Source organism: Pristiophorus japonicus, unplaced genomic scaffold (genome assembly GCF_044704955.1).
Source record: "Pristiophorus japonicus isolate sPriJap1 unplaced genomic scaffold, sPriJap1.hap1 HAP1_SCAFFOLD_45, whole genome shotgun sequence".
In the NCBI taxonomy this organism is placed as follows: domain Eukaryota; kingdom Metazoa; phylum Chordata; class Chondrichthyes; family Pristiophoridae; genus Pristiophorus; species Pristiophorus japonicus.
This window is the reverse complement of record NW_027254352.1, coordinates 3957291-3966673: the sequence shown is the minus strand read 5'-3', so window position 1 is coordinate 3966673 and position 9383 is coordinate 3957291.

The following is a 9383-nucleotide window of genomic DNA, read 5'->3' as shown; positions in this document are numbered from 1 at the left end:
GTCTATCCCCAGGACCAGTGTTTATCTGGGTCAATGGGACTCTCTCTGACCTTTCTCCCCAGTCTATCCCCAGTACCAGTGTGTATCTGAGTCAATGGGACTCTCTCTGACCTTTCTCCACAGTCCCCCAGGACCAGTGTGTATCTGAGTCAATGGGACTCTCTCTGATCTTTCTCCCCAGTCTATCCCCAGGACCAGTGTGTATCTGAGTAAATGGGACTCTCTCTGACCTTTCTCCCCAGTCTATCCCCAGGACCAGTGTATATCTGAGTCAATGGGACTCACTGACCGTTCTCCCCAGTCTATCCCCAGGACCAGTGTGTATCTGAGTCAATGGGACTCTCTCTGACCTTTCTCCCCAGTCTACCCCAGGACCGGTTTTTATCTGAGTCAATGGGACTCTCTCTCTGACATTTCTCCACAGTCTATAGCCAGGATCAGTGTTTATCTGAGTCAATGGGACTCTCTCTGACCTTTCTCCCCAGTCTATCCCCAGGACCAGTGTATATCTCAGTCAATGGGACTCTCTCTGACCTTTCTCCACAGTCTATCCCCAGGACCAGTGTGTATCTGAATCAATGGGACGCTCTCTGACCTTTCTCCCCAGTCTATCCCCAGGACCAGTGTTTATCTGGGTCAATGCGACTCTCTCTGACCTTTCTCCCCAGTCTATCCCCAGGACCAGTGTGTATCTGAGTCAATAGGACTCTCTCTGACTTTTCTCCCCAGTCCCCCAGGACCAGTGTGTATCTGAGTCAATGGGACTCTCTCTGACCTTTCTCCCCAGTCTATCCCCAGGACCAGTGTGTATCTGAGTCAATGGGACTCTCTGACCTTTCTCCCCAGTCTAACCCCAGGACCAATGTGTATCTGAGTCAATGGGACTCTCTGACATTTATCCCCAGTCTAACCCCAGGACCAGTGTGTATCTGAGTCAATGGGACATTTTGACCTTTCTCCCCAGTCTATCCCCAGGACCAGTGTAAATCTCAGTCAATGCGACTCTCTCTGACCTTTCTCCCCAGTCTATCCCCAGGACCAGCGTTTATCAGGGTCAATGGGACTCTCTCTGATCTTTCTCCCCAGTCTAACCCCAGGACCAGTGTATATCTCAGTCAATGGGACTCTCTCTGACCTTTCTCCACAGACTATCCCCAGGACCAGTGTGTATCTGAATCAATGGGACTCTCTCTGACATTTCTCCCCAGTCTATCCCCAGGACCAGTGTTTATCTGGGTCAATGCGACTCTCTCTGACCTTTCTCCCCAGACTATTCCCAGGACCAGTGTGTATCTGAGTCAATAGGACTCTCTCTGACCTTTCTCCCCAGTCTATCCCCACGACCAGTGTGTATCTGAGTCAATGGGACTCTCTCTGACCTTTCTCCCCAGTCTATCCCCAGGACCGGTGTTTATCTGAGTCAATGGGACTCTCTCTGACCTTTCTCCCCTGTCTATCCCCAGGACCAGTGTTTATTTGAGTCAATGGGACTCTCTCTGACCTTTCTCCCCAGTCCCCCAGGACCAGTGTGTATCTGAGTCTATGGGTCTCTCTCTGACCTTTCTCCCCAGTCTATCCCCAGGACCAGTGTGTATCTGAGTCAATGGGACTCTCTGACCATTCTCCCCAGTCTATCCCCAGGACCAATGTGTATCTGAGTCAATGGGACTCACTGACGTTTCTCCCCAGTCTATCCCCAGGACCAGTGTGTATCTGAGTCAATGGGACATTTTGACCTTTCTCCCCAGTCTATCCCCAGGACCAGTGTATATCTCAGGCAATGCGAATCTCTCTGACCTTTCTCCCCAGTCTATCCCCAGGACCAGTGTTCATCTGAATCAATGGGACTCTCTGATATTTCTCCACAGTCTATCCCCAGGTCCAATGTGTATCTGAGTCAATTGGACTCTCTCTGACCTTTCTCCCCAGTCTATTCCCAGGACTAGTGTGTATCTGAGTCTATGGGTCTCCCTCTGACCTTTCTCCCCAATCTATCCCCAGGACCAGTGTTCATCTGAGTCAATGGGACTCTCTGATATTTCTCCACAGTCTATCCCCAGGTCCAATGTGTATCTGAGTCAATGGGACTCTCTCTGACCTTTCTCCCCAGTCTATCCCCAGGACTAGTGTGTATCTGAGTCAATGGGACTCTCTCTGAACTTTCTCCCCAGTCTATCCGCAGGACGGGTGTTTATCTGAGTCAATGGGACTCTCTCTGACCTTTCTCCCCTTTCTATCCCCAGGACCAGTGTTTATTTGAGTCAATGGGACTATCTCTGATCTTTCTCCCCAGTCTATCCCCAGGACCAGTGTTTATCTGGGTCAATGGGACTCTCTCTGACCTTTCTCCCCAGTCTATCCCCAATACCAGTGTGTATCTGAGTCAATGGGACTCTCTCTGACCTTTCTCCCCAGTCCCCCAGGACCAGTGTGTATCTGAGTCAATGGGACTCTCTCTGATCTTTCTCCCCAGTCTATCCCCAGGACCAGTGTGTATCTGAGTCAATGGGACTCTCTCTGAACTTTCTCCCCATTCTTTCCCCAGGACTAGTGTGGATCTGAGTCAATGGGACTCTCTGACCTTTCTCCCCAGTCTATCCCCAGGAGCAGTGTGTATCTGAGTCAATGGGACTCTCTGAACTTTCTCCCCAGTCTATCCCCCAGGACCAGTGTGTATCTGAGTTAATGGGACTCTATCTGACCTTTCTCCCCAGTCTATCCCCAGGACCAGTGTGTATCTGAGTCTATGGGACTCTCTCTGACCTTTCTCCCCAGTCCCCCAGGTCCAGAATGTATCTGTGTCAATGGGACTCTCTCTGACCTTTCTCCCCAGTCGATCCCCAGGACCAGTGTTTCTGAGTCAATGGGACTCTCTCTGACCTTTCTCCCCAGTCCCCCAGGACCAATGTGTATCTGAGTCAATGGGACTCTCTCTGACCTTTCTCCCCAGTCTATCCCCAGGACCAGTGTTTAGCTGAGTCAATGGGACTCTCTGATCTTTCTCCCCAGTCTATCCCCAGGACCAGTGTGTATCTGAGTCAATGGGACTCTCTCTGACCTTTCTCCCCAGTCTATTCCCAGCACCAGTGTGTATCTGAGTCAATGGGACTCTCTCTGACCTTTTTCCCCAGTCTATCCCCAGGACAAGTGTGTATCTGAGTCAATGGGACACTCTGACTTTTCTCCCCAGTCTATTCCCATGACCAGTGTATATCTGAGTCAATGGGACTCTCTCTGACCTTTCTCCCCAGTCTATCCCCAGGACCAGTGTGTATCTGAGTCAATGGGACTCTCTCTGACCTTTCTCCGCAGTCTATCCCGGGACCAGTGTGTATCTGAGTCAATGGGACTCTCTCTGACCTTTCTCCCCAGTCTATCCCCAGGACCAGTGTGTATCTGAGTCAATGGGACTCTCTCTGACCTTTCTCCCCAGTCTTTCCCCAGGACCAGTGTGTATCTGAGTCAATGGGACTCTCTGACCTTTCTCCCCAGTCTATCCCCAGGAGCAGTGTGTATCTGAGTCAATGGGAGTCTCTCTGATCTTTCTCCCCAGTCTATCCCCAGGACCAGTGTGTATCTGAGTCAATGGGACACTCTAACCTTTCTCCCCAGTCTATCCCCAACACCAGTGTGTATCTGAGTCAATGGGGCTCTCTCTGACCTTTCTCTCCAGACTATCCCCAGGACCAGTAGGTACCTGAGTCAATGGGAATCTCTCTGACCTTTCTCCCCAGTCCCCCAGGACCAGTGTGTACCTGAGTCAATGGGACACTCTGACCTTTCTCCCCAGTCTATCCCCATGACCAGTGTATATCTGAGTCAATGGGACTCTCACTGACCTTTCTCCCCAGTCTATCCCGAGGACCAGTGTGTATCTGAGTCAATGGGACACTCTCTGACCTTTCTCCGCAATCTATCCCGGGACCAGTGTGTATCTGAGTCACTGGGACTCTCTCTGATCTTTCTCCCCAGTCTATCCCCAGGACCAGTGTGTATCTGAGTCAATGGGACTTTCTCTGACCTTTCTCCCCAGTCCCCCAGTACCAGTGTGTATCTGAGTCAATGGGACTCTCTCTGAACTTTCTCCCCAGTCTCTCCCCAGGACCAGTGTGTATCTGAGTAAATGGGACTCTCTCTGACCGTTCTCCCCAGTCTATCCCCAGGACCAGTGTCCATCTTAGTCAATGGGACTGTCTCTGACCTTTCTCCCCAGTCTATCCCCAGGACCAGTGTGTATCTGTGTCAATGGGACACTCTGACCTTTCTCCCCAGTCTATCCCCAGGACCACTGTGTATCTGAGTCAATGGTACTCTCTGATATTTGTCCCCAGTCTATCCCCAGGACCAGTGTGTATCTGAGTCAATGGGACTCTCTCTGACCTTTCTCCCCAGACTATCCCCAGGACCAGTGGGTACGTGAGTCAATGGGAATCTCTCTGACTTTTCAACCCAGTCCCCCAGGACCAGTGTGTATCTGTGTCAATGGGACTCTCTCTGACCTTTCTCCCCAGTCTATCCCCAGGACCGGTGTTTATCTGAGTCAATTGGACTCTCTCTGACCTTTCTCCCCTGTCTATCCCCAGGACCAGTGTTTATCTGAGTCAATGGGACTCTCTCTGACCTTTCTCCCAAGTCTATCCCCAGGACCAGTGTATATCTGAGTCAATGGGACTCTCTCTGACCTTTCTCCCCAGTCTATCCCCAGGACCAGTGTGTATCTGAGTCAATGGGACTTTCTCTGACCTTTCTCCCCAGTCCCCCAGTACCAGTGTGTAACTGAGTCAATGGGACTCTCTCTGACCTTTCTCCCCAGTCTATCCCCAGGACCAGTGTGTATCTGAGTAAATGGGACTCTCTCTGACCTTTCTCCCCAGTCTATCCCCAGGACCAGTGTCTATCTTAGTCAATGGGACTGTCTCTGACCTTTCTCCCCAGTCTATCCCCAGGACCACTGTGTATCTGAGTCAATGGTACTCTCTGATTTTCTCCCCAGTCTATCCACAGTACCAGTGTGTATCTGAGTCAATGGGACTCTCTGACCTTTCTCCCCAGTATATCCCCAGGAGCAGTGTGTATCTGAGTCAATGGGAGTCTCTCTGATCTTTCTCCCCACTCTATCCCCAGGACCAGTGTGTATCTGAGTCAATGGGACACTCTGACCTTTCTCCCCAGTCAATCCCCAACACCAATGTGTATCTGAGTCAATGGGGCTCTCTCTGACGTTTCTCCCCAGACTATCCCCAGGACCAGTGGGTACCTGAGTCAATGGGAATCTCTCTGACCTTTCTCCCCAGTCCCCCAGGACCAGTGTGTATCTGAGTCAATGGGACTCTCTCTGACCTTTCTCCGCAGTCTATCCCGGGACCAGTGTGTATCTGAGTCAATGGGACTCTCTCTGAACTTTCTCCCCAGTCTATCCCCAGGACCGGTGTTTATCTGAGTCATTTGGACTCTCTCTGACCTTTCTCCCCTGTCTATCCCCAGGACCAGTGTTTATCTGAGTCAATGGTACTCTCTGATCTTTCTCCCCAGACTATCCCCAGGACCAGTGGGTACCTGAGTCAATGGGAATCTCTCTGACCTTTCTCCCCAGTCCCCCAGGACCAGTGTGTATCTGAGTCAATGGGACTCTCTCTGACCTTTCTCCGCAGTCTATCCCGGGACCAGTGTGTATCTGAGTCAATGGGACTCTCTCTGAACTTTCTCCCCAGTCTATCCCCAGGACCGGTGTTTATCTGAGTCATTTGGACTCTCTCTGACCTTTCTCCCCAGTCTATCCCCAGGACCACTGTGTATCTGAGTCAATGGTACTCTCTGATCTTTCTCCCCAGTCTATCCCCAGTACCAGTGTGTATCTGAGTCAATGGGACTCTCTGACCTTTCTCCCCAGTCTATCCCCAGGACCAGTGTGTATCTGAGTCAATGGGACACTCTGACCTTTCTCCCCAGTCTATCCCCAGGACCACTGTGTATCTGAGTCAATGGTACTCTCTGATATTTCTCCCCAGTCTATCCCCAGGACCAGTGTGTATCTGAGTCAATGGGACTCTCTCTGACCTTTCTCCCCAGACTATCCCCAGGACCAGTGGGTACCTGAGTCAATGGGAATCTCTCTGACTTTTCAACCCAGTCCCCCAGGACAAGTGTGTATCTGAGTCAATGAAACTCTCTCTGACCTTTCTTTACAGTCTATCCCCAGGACCGGTGTTTATCTGAGTCAATTGGACTCTCTCTGACCTTTCTCCCCTGTCTATCCCCAGGACCAGTGTTTATCTGGGTCAATGGGACTCTCTCTGATCTTTCTCCCCAGTCTATCCCCAGGACCAGTGTGTATCTGAGTCAATGGGACTTTCTCTGACCTTTCTCCCCAGTCCCCCAGTACCAGTGTGTAACTGAGTCAATGGGACTCTCTCTGACCTTTCTCCCCAGTCTATCCCCAGGACCAGTGTGTATCTGAGTAAATGGGACTCTCTCTGACCTTTCTCCCCAGTCTATCCCCAGGACCAGTGTCTATCTTAGTCAATGGGACTGTCTCTGACCTTTCTCCACAGTCTATCCCCAGCACCAGTGTGTATCTGAGTCAATGGGACACTCTGACCTTTCTCCCCAGTCTATCCCCAGGACCCCTGTGTATCTGAGTCAATGGTACTCTCTGATCTTTCTCCCCAGTCTATCCCCAGTACCAGTGTGTATCTGAGTCAATGGGACTCTCTGACCTTTCTCCCCAGTATATCCCCAGGAGCAGTGTGTATCTGAGTCAATGGGAGTCTCTCTGATCTTTCTCCCACTCTATCCCCAGGACCAGTGTGTATCTGAGTCAATGGGACACTCTGACCTTTCTCCCCAGTCTATCCCCAACACCAATGTGTATCTGAGTCAATGGGGCTCTCTCAGACGTTTCTCCCCAGACTATCCCCAGGACCAGTGGGTACCTGAGTCAATGGGAATCTCTCTGACCTTTCTCCCCAGTCCCCCAGGACCAGTGTGTATCTGAGTCAATGGGACTCTCTCTGACCTTTCTCCGCAGTCTATCCCGGGACCAGTGTGTATCTGAGTCAATGGGACTCTCTCTGAACTTTCTCCCCAGTCTATCCCCAGGACCGGTGTTTATCTGAGTCATTTGGACTCTCTCTGACCTTTCTCCCCTGTCTATCCCCAGGACCAGTGTTTATCTGAGTCAATGGGACTCTCTCTGACCTTTCTCCCCAGTCTATCCCCAGGACCAGTGTTTATCTGGGTCAATGGGACTCTCTCTGATCTTTCTACCCAGTCTATCCCCAGGACCAGTGTGTATCTGAGTAAATGGGACTCTCTCTGACCTTTCTCCCCAGTCTATCCCCAGGACCAGTGTCTATCCTAGTCAATGGGACTGTCTCTGACCTTTCTCCCCAGTCTATCCCCAGGACCAGTGTGTATCTGAGTCAATGGGACACTCTGACCTTTCTCCCCAGTCTATCCCCAGGACCACTGTGTATCTGAGTCAATGGTACTCTCTGATATTTCTCCCCAGTCTATCCCCAGGACCAGTGTGTATCTGAATCAATGGGACTCTCTCTGACCTTACTCCCCAGTCTATCCCCAGGACCAGTGTGTATCTGAGTCAATGGGACTCTCTCTGACCTTTCTCCCCAGTCTTTCCCCAGGACCAGTGTGTATCTGAGTCAATGGGACTCTCTGACCTTTCTCCCCAGTCTATCCCCAGGAGCATTGTGTATCTGAGTCAATGGGACTCTCTCTGATCTTTCTCCCCAGTCTATCCCCAGGACCAGTGTGTATCTGAGTCAATGGGACACTCTGACCTTTCTCCCCAGTCTATCCCCAACACCAGTGTGTATCTGAGTCAATGGGGCTCTCTCTGACCTTTCTCCCCAGACTATCCCCAGGACGAGTGGGTACCTGAGTCAATGGGAATCTCTCTGACCTTTCACCCCAGTCCCCCAGGACCAATGTGTACCTGAGTTCATGGGACTCTCTCTGACCTTTCTCCCCAGTCCCCCAGGACCATTGTGTATCTGAGTAAATGGGACTCACTCTGACCTTTCTCCCCAGACCCCCAGGACCAGTGTGTATCTGAGTCAATTGGTCTCTCTGAACTTTCTCCACAGTCTATCCACAGGAGCAGTGTTTAGTTGAGTCAATGGGGCACTCTCTGACCTTTCTCCCCAGTCTATCCCCAGGACCAGTGTATATCTGAGTCAATGGGACTCTCTTTTACCTTTCTCCCCAGTCTATCCCCAGGACCAGTTTGTATCTGAGTCAATGGGACTCTCTCTGACCTTTCTCCCCAGACCCCCAGGACCAGTGTGTATCTGAGTCAATGGGACTCTTTGACCTTTGTCCCCAGTCGATCCGCAGGAGCAGTGTTTATGTGAGTCAATGGGACACTCTCTGACCTTTCTCGCCAGTCTATCCCCAGGACCAGTGTGTATCTGAGTCAATGGGATTCTCTCTGACCTTTCTCCCCAGTCTATCCCCAGGAACAACGTGTATCTGAGTCAATGGGACTCTCTCTGACGTTTCTCCCCAGTCTATCCCCAGGACCAGTATTTATCTGAGTCAATGGGAATCTCTCTGACCTTTCTCCCCAGTATATCCCCCAGGACCAGTGTGTATCTGAGTCAATGGGACTCTCTGACCTTTCTCCCCAGTCTATCCCCCAGGACCAGTGTGTATTTGTGTCAATGGGACTCTATCTGACCTTTCTCCCCAGTCTATCCCCAGGACCAGTGTGTATCTGAGTCAATGGGACTCTCTCTGACCTTTCTCCCCAGTCCCCCAGGTCCAGAGTGTATCTGAGTCAATGGGACTCTCTCTGAACTTTCTCCCCAGTCCCCCAGGGCCAGAGTGTTTCTGAGTCAATGGGACTCTCTCTGATCTTTCTCCCCAGTCCCCCAGGACCAGAGTGTATCTGAGTCAATGGGACTCTCTCTGACCTTTCTCCCCATTCCCCCCGGACCAGTGCGTATCTGAGTCAAAGGGACTCTCTCTGAACTTTCTCCCCAGTCTATCCCCAGGACCAGTGTATATCTGACTCAATGGGACTCTCTCTGACCTTTCTCCCCAATCTATCCCCAGGACCAGTGTGTATCCGAGTCAATGGGACTGTCTCTGACCTTTCTCCCCAGTCTGTCCCCAGGACCAGTGTGTATCTGAGTCAATGGGACTCTCTGACCGTTCTCCTCAGACTATCCCCAGGACCAGTGTGTATCTGAGTCAATGGGACTCTCTCTGACCTTTCTCCCCAGTCTATCCCCAGGACCAGTGTATATCTCAGTCAATGGTACTCTCTCTGACCTTTCTCCCCAGTCTATTCCCAGGACCAGTGTTTATCTGAGTCAATGGAACTCTCTGATTTTTCTCCCCCGTCTATCCCCAGGACCAGT